At 43.0% G+C, this 19000-nt stretch overlaps 1 non-coding gene across 1 annotated transcript; it reads left to right on the top strand.

The window, feature by feature from the left end:
- The first annotated feature begins 638 nt into the window (after positions 1 to 638).
- On the top strand, positions 639 to 713 carry Trnap-cgg (transfer RNA proline (anticodon CGG)). The gene has a single exon. It is a non-coding gene; the product is annotated as a tRNA-Pro (tRNA).
- The last annotated feature ends 18287 nt before the right edge of the window (positions 714 to 19000 follow it).

The raw sequence follows: 19000 nt of genomic DNA, 5'->3' as shown, positions 1-19000 counted from the left end.
GCAGCTAGGTGGATGTTCCCTGATGCTTTGGGGTGATATTATGTGGGCCCGACGTACTCCACTGGTGGTCTTGGAAGGCGCCGTAATGGCTGTACGATACACGAATGCCATCCTCCGACCGATAGTGAAACCATATCCGCAGCATATTGGCGAGCTACTCGTCTTCATGGACGACAATTCGCGCCCGCATAGTGCACATCTTGTGAATGACTTCCTTCAGGATAACGACATCGCTTGACTAGAGTGGCCAGCATGTTCTTCAGACATGAACCGTACCGAACATGCCCGGGATAGATTGAAAAGGGCTGTTTATGGACGACGTGTCCCACCAACCACTCTGAGGGATCTATGCCGAATCGCCGTTGAGGAGTCGGACAATCTGGACCAACAGTCCAGAAACTCTCCTGCGAAGATAGGTAATGTCGTGGAGGAAGTTTCATATCAGCGCACACTCCGCTGCAGAGTGAAAATCTCATTCTGGAAACATCTCCAAGGCTGTGGCTAAGCCATATCTCCGCAATATCCTTTCTTTCAGGAGTGCTAGTTCTGCAAGGTTCGCAGGAGAGCTTCTGTAAAGTTTGGAAGGTAGGAGACGAGATACTGGCAGAAGTAAAGCTGTGAGGACTGGGCGTGATTCGTGCTTGGGTAGCTCAGTTGGTAGAGCACTTGCCCGCGGAAGGCAAAGGTCCCGAGTTCGAGTCTCGGTCAGGCACACAGTTTTAATCTGCCAGGAAGTTTCATATCAGCGCACACTCCGCTGCAGAGTGAAAATCTCATTCTGGAAGGTAAAAGTTAGTCAGATCGCGTTGTTGTTCACATAGAGGTCAAATTTTATTTAAAAATGAAATGGCTTACAGTATCTAAACCTAGGCCATAATGTGAACTCACAGATTAAAGGTATTGATCGACTTTCAAACTAAGTAAAGAATACTCGGAACGTAACATATTAACCAAATCGCTCCATTAGAATTCATTTGCACGCTCCGAGTTGCTTCAGCTGTCAAGGATATTGATATTACGAGGTAAAAGAGTCAATAATCATTTGCACGCTCCGAGTTGCTTCAGCAGTCAAGGATATTGATATTACGAGGTAAAAGAGTCAATAAAAACTATCATTAGACGCGATCGATCGACATGCGATTCGCCGTTGCTTTGCGCCTCTTGTTACGGCAACTTGACGATACAGAGCAACAGCACTCGAGACATTATATTTTCTTGTCAAAGACGTGTAGGATATTCCCTGACCTTTTGGAGGCCCTTAACAAGCTGCTCGCATCGCAGGCCGCATTCAGTGATTGTGAGAAGGGAGTTCAAACTTTCTTCTTTACCTCGGCGAACGCCTAAAAAAATACAATGAAAGTCAAGGCAGGGAAGTTACCAACAGTTATAATAAAGCTACTCCTGTCAATGGTACTGTTGAGCTTCTGAGAAGACTTTTCAATTTATTTCTTTGACCTTCAGTTTGGAAAACGACAGATGGCTTCACTGCATCTATACACTTCAGTGCCTGGCTGAGGGTTCACCAAATCACTTTCACGCTATTTATCTACAGTTCTACGCTATAACAGCATGCGGGAAAAACGAACACTTACATTTTTCCGTGAGAGGTCTGATTTCTCTTATATTGTGACAATGATTATTTTTCCGTATGTAGGCGGGTGTCAACAAAATAGTTTCGCACCATGAGGAGAACGGTAGAGACTAAAATTTCGTGAAAAGACCTCGTAGCAATGAAAAGAGCTACTGTTTTAATGATTGCCACCCCAACTTGTGTATTACATCCATGACACTCTCTCCGCAGTTTCTCGATAATACCAAATAAACCGCCCTTCTTTCAGCTTTTTCGATTTGCTGGGAAGGATCCAATACAGAGCAACAAAATACTCTTGCACAGCACACACAAGCCTAATGTAGGCAGTTTCTTTAGTAGAACTGTTTCATCTTCTGCAGATTAAACGCAGTCTTTGGTTTGCCTTCTCCACGACGTTATCTATCTGATCGTCCCGACTTCAATTTTTCGTAATTACAATTCTTAGTTATGTAGTAGAATTGACAGCCTTTAGATTTGTGTGGTTTATCGTGTAACCGTAATTTAACGGACGCCTTTCGTACTAGGTGGATGACCTCGCATTTTTCATTACTTGTGGTCAATTGTCACTTTTGGCGCCATACAGATATCTTGTGCAAATCATTTTGAAGTTGATTTTGATCTTCTGATGTATTACTAGTCAGTAAATGACAGCCTCATCTGCAGACAATCTAGGAGGGCTGCTCAGATTTTTTCTTAAATTATTTATATAGATTAGAAACAGTATGGGGTCTATAACACTTCATTGGGGAACGCCAGATATTACGTCTGTTTTGTTCGACGACTTTCCGTCAGTTAGCACAAACTGTGACTTTCCTAACATGAGTTCACAAATCCACTCCCTCAAATGCCTTATTTTCAAGAGCTTGTTGTAAGTATTACGTGTTAAGCCTTGGGGATAATGCATCTGTACATACAGGGAAGCTGTATAAAACTAAATGCAGCGCAACTGTAGGCTTAGCCTGTACTTACCCGAAACAAACTGAAATGAAAAGAACGCCCACAGCTGATCTGCATGCTGCTCTAAATACTTTTAAGGAAATGAATGAATGCATTGACTCTGATTTGTTTTTGAGCTGACAGGTTTGATGAGGGCCGCCAAGAATTCTCCTCTTGTGCCAACCTCTTCATCTCAGAGTAGCTCTTGCAACCTACGGTCTCAATTACTTGCAGGATATATTCCAATCTCTGTCTTCCTCTACAGTTTTTACCCTCTACAGCCCCCTCTAGTACCAAGCAAGTTATTCCGCGATATCTCAACATCCTACCTCTTCTTCTTGTCAATGTTTCCCATATATTCCTTTCCTCGCTGCTTCTGCAGACAACCTCCTCATTCCTTACCATATCAATCTACCTAATTTTCAACATTCTTCTGTAGCACCAGATCTCAGACTCTTCGATTCTCTCCTGTTCCAGTTTCCTATAGTTTCCTGATATCTACATTAAAAGACTAATGCCCTATATCAAACCTCATTGTCCAAGCAACGCCCCCTGCTATCAGAAACGATGACCTCTGGCATCACAATAAACCACTAGTTTTCGCAAAGAATAAAACATTTTCCCTTATCGACCAATACAAACATTCATGTTGAAGACCAAATAGCCGGCCGGTGTGGCCGAGCGGTTCTGGACGCTTCAGTCTGGAACCGCGCGACCGCTACGTTCGCAGGTTCGAATCCTGCCTCGGGCATGGATGTGTGTGATGTCCTTATGTTAGTTAGGTTTAAGTAGTTCTAAGTTCTAGGGGACTGATGACCTCAGATGTTAAGTCCCATAGTGCTCAGAGCCATTTGAACCATTTGAAAACCAATCTACGGAGAAGGGTTTTCGATAATTACGATATTAATACGCGGAAAAAGCTATACATGTACAAGTCTAACACAAAGCCTAACTTACGGCTGTGGAACTTGGGTCTCCCACAGGAGGCAGGTAATTTGCTTAGAGGAATATGACCCGCACTGTCTGAGCAGAATTCTTGAAATAAAATGCCAAGTTCCGTGCACCAACATCTTGCCCTCGAATAAGCCAATGCTACTAGCGTCGAGCTGACAATAATCAAACCTCATCTTTAAATGTAACTCCATCCTATGTCCGAAGTGCGGGACCTCGGCTGGTCGACTTCCAATAATAAAATACCAACAGCAGTTTTTTGGTTTTATTTGTTAGGCAACCAGTTTCGGCATTACATTATGCCGTCGTCAGGCCTGCTTGTATCGAGCAACCGTCGTGTCAGAAACCAATGAAGCACTGAGTGGTGAGTGGTTGGGCTGACAGTTGCTGACAGCTGTCCAAGAAGCGCACATGCCCGTGAGAAGAAATTCTTCACGATACCAGTTGACAGTGCTGTATTGGTTTCTGGCACGATGATTACTCGATATATGCAGGCCTGAAGATGGCATAATGTAATGCTGAAACTAGTTGCCTAAAAAATAAAACCAGAATAACGGCTGTTGGTATTTTATTATTGGAAACTTCACCTTTGGTGGACTGGTCATGTGGTCCACATTCCACACTCCCGTCTCCCCAAGCAAATCATATATGCTCAACTTAGCGTTAGACATTGTACACGTGAAGGTCAGTGTAAAATTATACAGACGCCCTGAAATGCAACATGCTAAAATTCTTGAACAGTATTGACAATTGGAATGAGACAGCAATTAACAAATAAGCCTAGCGCTGGCTTGCTCGCAAAAGCCCACGAAAATTCGAACAGGAACATCGAAAACATAAAATCGATGGACGACAAGCATGGAAGGAACAAATTACCAGTTGGAGCAATCACCATGCCTTAGTTGACGTAAGCGTTTGTCAACAATTTGAAAAATCTTCAAGTAGAGACAATATTTCGACGGTCCACCAAGTCGTCATTTACACATGAGACACTGCTATTATTGAGCCTCATCGAAATGATGCTACTTTAATTTCCTTATCGTTATGTCAATTCCCCACGAAAGGGCTGTCTGGCAGCGTGTGTAAAGGCTCTTCAGCCAAAGTTCACACATTATAAAAGATATGTAAAAGCAGATGACATAATTATTTTTTAAAGAACCATATTGATGGGCAATCATGATTTTTTAAATTTTTTAGATTTTATATCATAGTTAATATATAATCACTGATGATAATGTTAATGATGATATGGTGTAATGATGATGCTGTTAATACATGAAAAAGATGATGATGGGGTTAGGATGATGAGTATGACTATAGTTTAAATCTGAGTACCAAGGGCTCTGACTGGCTGACAATAATTGTTTCAGAAGAAGACGCGCTTTCCCACATGTGTCTATGAGCAAGCCTTTTGGGTGGCTGCAGTTAGATATCTGTCACGTAGTAGGAAAAATTGTCATCTTCCTTTTCCACGCCACTGCACTACTGATTAACTATGACAAGTAAGAATTTGCTAAATTTATTTATAAAATTATTATTCGCAGAAACTTGAAAGATCTGCAGCAATTGTCTGGCGATATTCCTACACTGGAAGATCCAGCTAAGTTCGGAGAGTTAAGTTATTGATGCTGGGAGATCGATGATTTCAATTGCTGCTGGAGGCCTCAGGAGAACCACATGTTTTAAGTCATTGCGGAAGACCGCACAGAGAAATGTCTCCATCTTACAGTCAAGTGCATTAGAAGAGCGGTACTCAGAATTTCCAACCACTACTGCTGCTATCCTCAACAATCATCCAATTTAAGAACGGAAAGCATTAGCCATAGAAGCATTCACCGAGCCCAATGGCACACATGGCCAGTTAATATTTTTTAAATCACTAACCATTTGTGCAGTCATTGGCCATATCCCTGATATAGTTTCATGTTATGCATTCACGTGTTGACCCACTAGTGCCAAGGCTATATTTCACAATTAGAAAGTTTTATTTACTTATTAAATGTTTATATGCCTAATTCAATGATTAAATTATTTGTTCAAGGTCTTATGGTAATAAATGAGAAAGTGACCACTAGGCTCCTTTTGATGTTAAATGAGCCTCTTTATTAATAGCTCAGTGTGACATGTGGTACCAACACCAACTCAAAGGAAGGCCTCGGCGCTTGTTCGTGACGTCACGTCAGCTAGGCACGGCCAGGTCTGTTGCAGGCATACTCATAATGGTGGTGTCTCCCTCTCTGACACAGGAAAATGTGAAACTATTGGCGGTAGTTGACCAACACACATTGTTCTGAGAGATTTCTGCAATCAATTAATTGTGCAATTCATTACACTTCTTAACAAATAGTGTAGTCCTGAACTTAAATTTCCACCTGTTTTAAGGATTGACATACAAAAACAACTTCATGGTCCAGCAGCAACAGAATTCGTGCTTCTTTACCTTATTTGTAAATCTGAGGAAGTTACGTTTGTACTGGATTGCTTTTACAAGAAACTGTGAACATATTGGTGCTCTTCTCTAGGTATCTTGGTTGACTATGGGGTGAGGAGCACTGAATGTTAATGAAATATCTTGCGATTGTACACGTTGGGGGAGGGAGTGGGGGACAGAAGAAGAGGCAAAGAGAGATACTTGTTTTATCAAATAAAAGTTTTTTATCTTATAAAGTTTCTCCTTTCAGTTGCAAGAGGGGAATATTTATCTTTTCTAATGTGCATGTTTAAAAAAGTTTAAGCTCAGCAGTATTTTCGATGTATGAAGCTATTTTGTTTCCTGTTTAGAATTCCTTTCGTTGAAAACGACTGTAATCTAATGACTGGCAACAGTTGGACATTTACACATGTAAATTAGTTCACGTTTCCAGTGACGATGTCAAACGAAAATAAATAAATAAAAGAAACGAGTTAAATGTAAGGGGGTTGGGGTAAGTTTCGATAACAAAATGGATCAAGTAAATATAGTTACTTGAATGTAAAATTTCCGAAGCTTGCAATGGGGCAAAGCATCTTCTCATATTGATCTCCGTTTGTTTCAACAGGATTCAGTAATACAGAATTATGATCTTAATTTGTAGCTTTACGATAGTAAGAAAATCTTTCATCTAAGTAAAACTGCAGAATCCAAAACAATACCAAACATTTTGTCCAAAAATAAGAGATTTATGGTGATAACCAAGCCCAGGCGTTTCTGCCTGCGACAGACCTGGCGTTCGCCGTGCCTAGCTGACGTGACGTCACCAACAAGCGACGAGGCCTTCCTTTGAGTCGGTGTTGGTGGTACACATACTTTCGTGCTTAGCTGGGCCACCACTAGTAATTTTACTTTACGTTATCCCTCTTGCGACATTGTTCCTCTTAAATTTGCCTGATCTTATGGGGAGCTTCCCTTCCTCGTAGGCCATCATCGATCTGAATTCTGGCATCTGACGGGAATGCCAAACAGTTCAGGAGTTGGATGAAATTCTCGTGGAAGAGAATGGACAAGGCATGAAGGTGGGATTGGATGCAGAGGCGCAGCTAGGTACTGGGGTTGGTGATAAGTGGATAGGACATTGGGTTTCTTGGCTGGTTTTTTCGATTTATGTACTGTATTGAGGGGTCTCTAGAAAGAGAAGGTGTGAGAAGTGGGTGAGCTGGTACAGGGTGCAACTCTGGGACTGTAGGCGAACACATAAGGCAAGGCAGAGTGCATGTCTATTGAAGATTTCAAGGAACTCTTAGAATTTAGGGAAGTAAGTTATGGTGGGACGGATAAGTTATTTATATGTGAGTGTAGTGGTAGAAGGCTCTATTGTGTCTGAAGCTGCAAGCGGTGAATACGAGGCAGATCGTTAGACCACAAACACAAAGACATACACTTGCGTGGATAAAACACACACATGTTTATTTACGATATTTACAAATAGCCAAAGCTGGAAACACTAATTAAGATTAGCTGTTGTACTTACGATGTGTTGTCTCAGAATTTCGTCCTTGGTACTGAGTAGTCACTTCTAGTGACTGACGATTGTGACTCTGGCATCAATGGCTGGCTTGCAAAGTTCGGTGTGCCCCCTCCGAGTCTTCTGCCGGATCTCTGTGTGCGCGGACTTACGAGATTTAAAAGTTTTCTGTACTCACAACTTGCAGCTCTCAAATGCTGAAGAAAATACATTTTGAATTGTTTGCACCAACGCTGCTGTTTATTTATTGGCCGACTTATGAAGAGGCGCGGAAGGACACAATTTGGTCCGTTGGGGCCATTAGCTGCGATTTCCATATCGCCACCCATGATAGAGGATCTAGGGAGAGAGTGGCGCTCTCTGGTCTAGAGTTATGTGGCTGGCAGCATCGTGTGCAGCTGGCACCAACATTACCATCCCGAGGGTGTAGAATACGGATGCTACCTTTCAGCAGTTTTAGTCGGTTTTAGGGCTTTGAATAATAACGAGATGTGCATTACAAGTTTGTTGTCTGTCGTGTTCGTCCGAGATACGTTACTCTGTTAGTCAGAAGGACGGTTTGGTTGTAGGTGGAGAGGCGGAAATCTGGACGACGGAACTGCCTAGTGGAGCGACCGCAGAGGGTGCCTTGGCTTTTCTATGGATTTACTTGAAGATTTCACATATTACACCACTCGACTGGGAGATTCAGTGGCATTGGAGGCGTGTGTGGGTTGGAGGGTATGGTGAGTGGTTAGGTAGGCAGTGTCGTCAATATGTGCAGGAGGTGGTCTGGGAATGTCTGCAGTACTCAGGATGTAAAGGGTCGGGGACAGGACAGAGCTTTGAGGCTCACCTGCAGTGGGGTAAATACGTGGGAGCAGGTGTGGTTGATTGTGACATACCGTATGTGGGACGGTGGGAAAGTGAGGATGCTATAAGGTAGACATAGTTAACTGTGAATGCATAAGGTTGTACTTGAAAAGCAGAACGTCACACTCAGTCAAAGGCTTTTTGGATGTCAAGGGAAGAAGGGAATCAAATATGACGGATTTTCGTTTATTTAGTTACTGGGAAGTATGAGGGGTAATGTAATGAAGTTTGTTGTCGGTGAAATAGTTGGGGGAAAAGCCATACTGGGTGTTGGAGATGAGTAGGTGGGTTACAAGGTTCTGATGGATTCTTTAACTTGCGATGGTGTCCAGGATTTTGCTGAAAACTGACGTGATACTGATAGGTCGATAGGACGAGGTTTGAAAAGGTGATTTATCAGATTTCAGGAAGAGCAGGAGTTTGAATGTTTTCCAAAGCTCTGAGTAATGAATGACATGTGTGGAAGATGGTACTGTAAAGGATGGTAAAGGCTTCGAGGTAACTGCATTGTGACAGGGATTAGTGTTGCACGTTTTATTGAGTGTTTGTGTATGGAGTTAGTGCATTTAGTCCTGTTCGTGGATTGCTGTGTAAATACTGGGAGTTTGGTGCGAGAAGCAAGATACGTTCATAAACATACGTTCACAGACATAGGGATCCATTGAGTAACCAAAATTGCGACCATGAGGTCTTCCAGGTGTGACAGGAAGTGGGTGGCTTTGTTGAGGTTGTCAGGGTGGGCTCTGTTGTTGTGTAAGCTGGGATACATGGGACTGAGTTTGTTTATAGAGAGCCTATGGAATACTTTACAATACTTTCTATAGATTACAGGTGTTTCAATTAGTGCATATCATGTCCCAGTCCTGATGTTTAACTTCTAAATAACTGTGAATATGTTACTGTGTCTGTTCGTAGCGTGTAAGTATGTCTGGGTTATGGGTTCAGAGGAATTCTCTGTAGAGACGGTAGGATTATGGGAGCGGATGAAGGGCTTATGGATGGAGAGTGGGATAGTCGTAGTAGACAAAAGTGGGATACGATTGAAAATTGCATTTATGATGATTTGTTGTAGGAAATCAATCTCATACTGGATGTCGACTGGAATTTGAATGTTAAAGTAATCGCTTCAATTTCGGTATGAATTTGAGCAATGTATGCATTACACTCTGTGTGATATGAATTTGAGCAATGTATGCATTACACTCTGTGTGATAATAATCCTGGATTTATTGGGGTGGATGATTAGCAGTAGGTTTAGCTTGGTTAGGTATATGGTATCAGATTTGGAGACCGACAAGCAGATGATTAGTTCCAGCTCGATCTAGGACTTTGGGGAAGCAATAATGGCACCGTTGCTAGAGTCTGTGTCAGATCTGGTATGAACAGGAATGTGGATTTCATGGCCATGGAAGAAGCTGATAAATTATCAACGCCGCTTTTTTTGGAAGGTGTGAGGGAGAGCAAGTTTGATCAGTAGTGATTATCTACGTCTTAAAAGTTTAGTCTACGTGGGTTGAGGAATCGCAAGGGATGAGATGTTTAGGATGGATACATATAGTAGCAAGGGATAATTTGAGTTTTGAGAGAAAGATGGTGAGATTGAGGTGTTTATTTGGATCATTCAGGAGTGTTTGAAGGATGGGGCATGGATTTCTTGTCATCAGAAGGTACAGGTAAGGAGATGTTTATTGGACTGGAGGGAACGGATATTTTGGTACAGGATGTAGTCTTTAATAATGGGTGTAGGGCGGATGGACTATTTTGTATGGATTGGTTAATCAGCAGTGCGTATGGGGACGGTAAGCTCAAGTATTTGGGGAGATGGATTGGGTTTTCACTTGTGGGAGCAGGTACGGTTATATTAGTCGCAGTAGATGGGGATTGTAGATACGCGTATTGTTTCTGAAGGTGGTGTTGCTAGCAGTGAGGACAAGTAGGTGGTTTCTTTCAGTTTACGGTCAGGTGGGCGTTAAATTAGTTTCGTCGCTGACATCGCTGTTCTTCTGGAGTTGTTCTAAATGATTTTACAGGATTCTTCCTACGGTAAATCAAGGTCCCATGTTTTATCACTTTCTTTATGGTGTCGGATGATTCTGAAAACAATAACTAGCGACGTCCATTATCGTTTGGAATGCATGGTGCCTTGCATAAATTAATTCCTGCTAGCGAGTTCAGTTTACTTTCAGTTTCTTTGGCTGTGTATTCTAAATTAACTATTTTAATTACTGCTGAGAACGTTCGCTTTGGGGATCGGCGTGCCGGTCGCGGTGGGCGAGCGGTTCTAGGCGCTTCAGTCCGGAACCGCGTGACTGCTACGGTCGCAGGTTCGAATCCTGCCTCGGGCATGGATGTGTGTGATGTCCTTAGGTTAATTAGGTTTAAGTAGTTCTAGGGGACTGATGACCTCAGATGTTAAGTCCCATAGTGCTCAGAGCCATTTGAACCATTTTTGGGATCGGCGTGGAGGCTGAGGTTGTTATGGCAGAGAAGTTCTAAGGTTTGTTATGGACTCATTTCCTCCAAAAGGAGGAATAATTATGAGTACAGATAAATGGAAATGTGGGTCACTGGTTTTGATGATGATGGAACCTTTCTTGGAGATGAGTTGCGGGAGTTTCAGTGCTGGTACACATCGTCGAATATGACCGAGGGGTTTCCTGGGGTTTAGAAACTTGCGGCACATCTGATTAATACAAAGGAAGAGGAAGGTACTGGTTTTTGAGTTTATGGAGTGATTTAGACGTGCACAGTCTTTGTGTTTGATGAAGTTAACTGGATATTTTTTGGATTCGCCGTAACGCTCACTAATACTGGGCATTTTGCAGGCTTTTATAATAGTTGTTATTCGATGTGGAAGCGATGTTTTGGGATTAATTGTAGAAAATTTGTACCTGCAGACGCCCTTGCATGAGTCGCAGCTGGCTTTTTATCTGGAAACATTGTGGCTGCGGTCTAGTGGTGATGTGACTGCTACTGATGCCGTGGGTGATGACGCTGGTGGTGATGTTGTAACTAATGCTGCGCTTGGTGGCGGTGATGGAGCTCTTGTCGGGGCATTCGATGGTATTGTGGGTGGAGCTGGAGTTTGGGTGTTGTGGAAAGGCATTGCGAAGCAAGTTGTTGACCACCTCGTTGTCTAGGTACCAAGAGGTGTCGTGTAGCTTGTGGCCGCTGTCGTCGTAGCAACGGTTCTGGGCGACGCCTTCATTCTGATGGCTTTGTCGTCGTTGCATAGTCCGGCGCTGCACGTGGCGGCCGTCCAACGGAAGAGAAGATAAGCTGTCAGCGTCGATGTGGCGACCGCGACTGGAGATGAATGTAGTGGCGGCGATGATATTCCTGTGCGATGAAGCGGTTTTAACTACAAGATTTCGAATCAAGAGGAGTAGCTTCGATCACTTCGGTGACCGAGAGTTAAGGGACTCCAACAAGGGATGCCAACCCTTTCTGTTGATGCTCCTCTTGCGACAGCGCCACTATACAGTCAGTAGAGGATATACAGGGCATGCGCCAAGTGAAGTGAGGGCTGCCTCCACTGTAAAAAATACTACTAGCGCTGCTTGTAGTGAAGGCAAGGGAAATAAAGCTACCGCGGCTGTAACTAATCGTCAGAATGTTCTGACAGTTGAGAACGTCGTGTTTCAATGCAGATCAGCACAGGACGCCACGACTTGCTTTGTCCCTATTAATAAGAATATCAGCAGAGCTAATTTCAATCCTGGTAACGAGAAGCGACGCCAATTATTCGTGTATCAGTATACCGGGTGATCAAAAAGTCAGTAGAAATTTGAAAACTGAATAAATCACTGAATAATGTAGATAGAGAGGTACAAATTGACACACATGCTTGGAATGACATGGGGTTTTATTAGAACAAAAAAAAAAGAATACAAAAGTTCAAAAAATGTCCGACAGATATATGATCAGAATAGCAATAATTAGCATAACAAAGTAAGACAAAACAAAGATGATGTTCTTTACAGGAAATGCTCAATATGTCCACCATCATTCCTCAACAATAAGCTATAGTCGAGGAATAATGTTGTGAACAGCACTGTAAAGCATGTCCGGAGTTATGGTGTGGCATTGGCGTCGGATGTTGTCTTTCAGCATCCCTAGAGATGTCGGTCGATCACGATACACTTGCGACTTCAGGTAACCCCAAAGCCAATAATCGCACGGACTGAGGTCTGGGGACCTGGGAGGCCCAGCATGATGAAAGTGGCGGCTGAGCACGCGACCATCACCAAACGACGCGCGCAAGAGATCTTTCACGCGTCTAGCAATACTTTTTTTTTTGGTTCTAATAAAACCCCATGTCATTCCAAGCATGTGTGTCAAATACCTCTCTATCTACATTATTCCGTGGTTTATTAAGTTTTCAAATTTGTACTGACGTTTTGATCACCCAGTATTTCATTGCGTGTCCTTCGGCTCAGCAAGGCTCCGCCGCTGTGAATTTTTCAGATTTTTGTAACCTTGAGTGGCGGTGATGTTTCGCACACCTGTTCTCAATAGTACGACTAGTTTGATCGCTGTAAGCTACACCACAGTGATATGGACCCCATAAACGCTGAGCTTCCTTAGTCCCAGATCATCTTCAGTGGAACCCGAAAGTGCATTGATCTTAGCTGGCGGACGACACAGTCTTTCGACGGCACCTAACTGTTTATATGTGAGTAGCTGCTCTTCTAGACAGGATCCCATACGAGCAAACAAGTTGTGACTTTACCTGATATTGCTCGTACCTTAGGTAGTTGGGTTATGTACTGCTCCATTCTTAATGGAACAACTCGAGGCAGTCATAGGGTCGGGCGCGCACTTCTGCTTTCATGCCCCGCTGCTAACTCACGACACACAACAATCTGTAGCTGCGTTCCTGCAGGCAAAGAGTCTATGCATTGGTTAGAACCGCGAATTAAATACACGGAAATATAAAATAATAGATAAATGTATAACGTAATAAAAAGGGTTCTGTTCTAAAATATGTAAATGAGGTAGACGACAAAGAATCATGTTGAATAATCCAGAATTAAATTTTCACTCTGCAGCGAAGTGTGAGCTGATGTGACACTTTCTGGCAGATTAAAACTGCTTGGCGGACAGAGACTTGAACTCCGGATCTTTGTCTTTTGCGAGCAAATGCTCTACCGCCAGAGCTACCCAGGCAAGCTCCTGCAGCCTTTACGTGAAAGCTTCTGTGAAGTTTGAAATATAGGAGATTATGTACCGGCAAAACTGAAGGTGTGAGGACGAGTCGTGGGTTGTGCTTTGGTGGTTCAGTTGGCAGAGCAGTTGCTAGCAAAAGGCAAAGGTCCTGAATCCGAGTCTCGGTCTGGCATACAGTTGCAATCAGCTAGGAAGTTTCATATGTTGAATAACATCTACACAAAAAAGGACATCTCAAGTAAAAGGAAAGTGGTCCTACAGTAATCAAGTACAATACATACAGAAAATATCCTTTTCAAATGCAGTAAAGTTACATTAAGAGCATTTACCAGAATGGTAGCTGTATCCCAAACTAAACAGCTATCAAAGATACGTGAAAACTAAGTCCATTTCTTGATCACAATACACGAAACATTCATCATTTGAAAACAGATCAGAGTTCAATACGACGATTTACAAATTAACACATGGGAGATAAAGAATAGTAAATCATACTCTGTCAGCCGGCCGAAGTGGCCGTGCGGTTAAAGGCGCTGCAGTCTGGAACCGCAAGACCGCTACGGTCGCAGGTTCGAATCCTGCCTCGGGCATGGATGTGTGTGATGTCCTTAGGTTAGTTAGGTTTAACTAGTTCTAAGTTCTAGGGGACTAATGACCTCAGCAGTTGAGTCCCATAGTGCTCAGAGCCATTTGAACCATTTTTTTCATACTCTGTCTGTTCTGTTTCGTAACGCAAATTGAGAAAGTTGGAGCTCTGCACTACAGCACATTCCGACCTCTCGAAATATAAAGCCCACAGTCAATCGCCTACATTATGGAATACCAATAGTTACTATAGACAGGTGTGCCTCCTTCAAGCACAAATGTAAAAAGTGCCTTCTTCAAGATCTACTTAAAAAGTCCCAGGATCGCTCCCCTGAGCTCAGTACTCACTTGATTCCCGTAATGTTCCGCTACTATCTGCTTTTCCACTGACTCCAGGTCATCCCCACCAAAAATACGTCATTGTTGACTTCTACAGGCATCATTTGACTCATCTTGGCCATTTCCCAAACTAAACTAATCTGTAACAAGAATATTTAAATAAAGAAATGTTATAAACAGTCACATTCAGATGTTGTGTGTGTTAAATCTTATGTGACGTAACTGCTAAGGTCATCAGTCCCTAAGCTTACACACTAATTATCCTAAGGACAAACACACACACCCATGCCCTAGGGAGGATTCGCACCTCCGCCGGGACCAGCCGCACTGTCCATGACTGCAGCGCCCTAGACCGCTCGGTTAATCCCGCGCGGCCACATTCAGATGTTTTACAATAAATCTAAGATTTGTTCATAAATAGCCGGCCGGAGTGGCGGAGCGGTTCTAGGCGCTTCAGTCTGGAACCGCGCGACCGCTACGGTCGCAGGTTCGAATCCTGCCTTGGGCATTGATGTGTGTGATGTCCTTAGGTTAGTTAGGTTTAAGTAGTTCTAAGTTCTAGGGGACTGATGACCTCAGATGTTAAGCCCCAAGGTTCTCAGAGCCATTTGAACCATTTGATTTTGTTCATAAATAAATAAACCAGCATTTCTTATGCAAGTGCGCCGACGTTAACTGACAACAGATTGTCACTAAGTATTATTTAAACAATTATTTGGGCCTATTTGACAGGAGCGTATTTTGGTACTCTCTTTAATAGTTGTGTCAGCCTACATAAGCGATTGACCACTTCTTAAATTACCGTGATTTCGTGTAACCATTTCTAATTAATATTTAAAGAAAGTTACTGCCTGTCATGGACTGTGCGGCTGATCCTGGCGGAGGTTCGAATCCTCCCTCGGGCATGGGTGTGTGTGTTTGTTTTTAGGATAATTTAGTTTAAGTAGTGTGTAAGCTTAGCGACTGATGACCTTAACAGTTAAGTCTCATAAGATTTCACACACATTTGAACATTTTTGAAAGTTACTGCCAAAATAATAAATTGCACGCAACTACAACAAAATCTTATGCCGGGAGCCCCCATGAAAACTGCCTGTCATGCAATAGATATGGGACTGGATCACTGAATATTGTAAAGAGTTAGAATTACAGTTTTAATTCTAAAGGGATTAGATTCAGACACTGGACGAGCTCCCAGTTTCGACGCAACTTAATAGTTTAACTGTTGTGTAGTTGCCCTTCTATGTGGCATCCCATACGAGCAATCAGCTGTGACTTGACCTGATATTGCTTGTACCTTAGGTAGTTGGGCTATGCTTGGCTCTGTTTCATAAGAATAGCTCAGTGTAGCCATAGGGTCGACAATGGAAAATTGTACTGAAATGCAGGAGGATCTGCAGCGAATTGACGCATGGTGCAGGGAATGGCAATTGAATCTCAATGTAGACAAGTGCAATGTGCTGCGAATACATAGAAAGATAGATCCCTTATCATTTAGCTGCAAAATAGCAGGTCAGCAACTGGAAGCAGTTAATTCCATAAATTATTTGGGAGTACGCATTAGGAGTGATTTAAAATGGAATGATCATATAAAGTTGATTGTCGGTAAAGCAGATGCCAGACTGAGATTCATTGGAAGAATCCTAAGGAAATGCAATCCGAAAACAAAGGAAGTAGGTTACAGTACGCTTGTTCGCCCACTGCTTGAATACTGCTCAGCAGTGTGGGATCCGTACCAGATAGGGTTGATAGAAGAGATAGAGAAGATCCAACGGAGAGCAGCGCGCTTCGTTACAGGATCATTTAGTAATCGCGAAAGCGTTACGGAGATGATAGATAAACTCCAGTGGAAGACTCTGCAGGAGAGACGCTCAGTAGCTCGGTACGGGCTTTTGTTAAAGTTTCGAGAACATACCTTCACCGAAGAATCAAGCAGTATATTGCTCCCTCCTACGTGTATCTCGCGAAGAGACCATGAGGATAAAATCAAAGAGATTAGAGCCCACACAGAAGCATACCGACAATCCTTCTTTCCACGAACAATACGATACTGGAATAGAAGGGAGAACCGATAGAGGTACTCAGGGTACCCTCCGCCACACACCGTCAGGTGGCTTGCGGAGTATGGATGTAGATGTAGATGTAGAGCCGCACACGTCTGGTTTCATGAACCGCAGCTAACTCGCAGCAAATAGTAATTTGTAGCTGTTATCCTACAACCACTGAGGGAGGCGGCCAATGGTTAACACACTAGACTCGCATTAGGGAGCACCCGTGTCCGGCCATCCCGATTTAGGTTTTCATAATTTACCTAAAACGCTTCAGGCAAATGCCGGGATGGTTTCTTTGAACGGGCACGGCCGATTTCCTTCCCCACCCTTCTCTAATCCGAGCTTGTCCGTCCAGTTTCTGTAATTGGCTTTGTGAGGGATGACCATTCTATTTCAATTTCTGATATTCATTACAGTACTATATACAGCCTTTGAGAACTTCAAACCACCTCATCATTCCTCAGCGCTTCACTGTACCACTTCTTTTATACTGATCCCTACGGACGATTCTTTTACTTTTCAGTCTACACTTTATCATTACCAAGTAATTTGTCGTCCGAGTCTGTATGTGCTAGTCGGTATGCCTTGCAATCTAATAGCCTATCTTATTTCGGAATCTCTCTCTGAAAATAATGTAATCTTCCTAAATCTCCAGGCCTTTTCCAAGCGTATTTCCTCCACTTGTGATTTTCGAACAGTGTATTCCCTATTATTATCTGAATTCGATCACAGAACGCAGTCTTTCTCCTCGCTAATTGTTGCTACCAGGTCCATATTCTTCCGTAATTCCTTCCCCTACTACCGTACTCCAATTTCCCTCGATTATTAGACTGAAATTTACCTTTACATTCTGAGTTACCCACACAATATCCTCTTACATTTTCTCTGTATAATCATGATCTTATGCCTGAGAAGTCGGCGGCTTTTATACCTAAACCGTTGTTGTTACCGCAGGTTTGACATCGGTTCTGATGAGTACATCCCTGTCACTGAACGATTCGCAGTAATATTCTCTCTACGCTATTCCTTCATATTCACAATGAATCCTGCTCCCGTTATACTGTTTTCTACTGTTGTTGTTATTATATTTTATTCGTCAGATGAGAAATCCTTATCTTCTTTCCGTTACCTTTCGGTCTTTCCACATTTCCTGCTTTCGCTACCACATTCAGGCTTCCGACATTCGACACTCCGACTTGGAGAATGTTACCTTTTCGTTGATTATTCACCCTTTCTCTCATGATTGCCTCTCCCTTAGTAATCCCTCCCGGACATCCGAATGGGGAACTAATCCGGATATTTTACCAATGGAGAGATGGTCATGGCACTTTTTTTAATAACAGACCACTTATGCTGTGGATACACATTATGTTTCTTTCATGCAGTGGTTTCACTGTCTTCTGCATCCTCATGCCATTGTTCATTGGTGATTCTTCCGCCTTTTAGAGACAGTTAAAAGCGGTGGCTCGTTTTATTTTACAGGTTACTATCCCTCTGTGTAGGGGCTGTAGTTTTTTGATATTCTTTTTTTTTAAACCAGCAAGGTAAAACAGAGGTCAGTACTTCCACCACATCAAGTGGATTTAGTGCTCACGTACTCACACTGAGCCATGAACACTTCCCAGTGTATCAATGGGGGATAATTGAAAATTATTATTACTATTATCGGTGCCATGCGTGCAATGGTCGTGCCAGGCGCGCGATATTGAATCTTGATCCTATCATTAATGGCGCGAGGCCTGCATGACCTTGTAGCAACCGTTATAGTTCTTCATTATTCTACTGTGACACTAAGGATGGTTTCACGCAATGAAAGGGAGAATGTACAGATTAAAGGACTCATTTATTTAACAGTTGAATACTGACCAATTATACAGTCAAATGGGGGTGGGGGAAGAAAGAATTGTGTTCAGCAGCTTGCCCCAACGCTCGTTCATAATAAGCCACGGTAGCAGGAGACAAGGAATTTTAGGGACGATCGCCGTATTATCAAATGGGGTCCAATTTAATAAAGGAAGGGGTAGCAGGCATGCAACGACCACTACCATGAATCAGCCAAAGACTAAGAAAGATGCTACTGTGGGTGAATCGCTAGGTAGCCTCCTGTACTAAAGGAATACAACCAGCAAGAAGCGAAACTATTCATATAACTTTGGCTCGCGGTCCGACTACGTTAACGAAACATGAAGGGGCGCCAGACACTCACCACGTGGCGTAGGACAAAGGGCACAAGCTTTCAAGCTAGGAAGACATAAATTCTGAGTAGAATTTTACACAGGAGAACTGAAAGAGCTACTGTCGGACGTAGTGGAAAAGTGAGCATGAACGTATGCACTTTAGTGCCGTACTGCAAGCTTCTGTGACTAACCAACACGTCTCGCACATTATGCCCGACTGTATAAGGAAAACCCTACAATCTGATAACACGGAAAACATTGCATAAACCGTAATTAAAGGAGCGCACATTAGTACAATGACCTATAAGGTTCCCTCTGGGCCGCAGGGCGCGAATCTACAGTGCACGTCGGCGCTCATGCTTACCGAACTTCATCTCCTGGAAGCAGCACCTCCGGCCTCAGGCACGG

Source organism: Schistocerca nitens, chromosome 5 (genome assembly GCF_023898315.1).
Source record: "Schistocerca nitens isolate TAMUIC-IGC-003100 chromosome 5, iqSchNite1.1, whole genome shotgun sequence".
In the NCBI taxonomy this organism is placed as follows: domain Eukaryota; kingdom Metazoa; phylum Arthropoda; class Insecta; order Orthoptera; family Acrididae; genus Schistocerca; species Schistocerca nitens.
The sequence above is the reverse complement of the archived record's forward strand: the minus strand, read 5'-3'. Positions and strand labels throughout refer to the sequence as shown.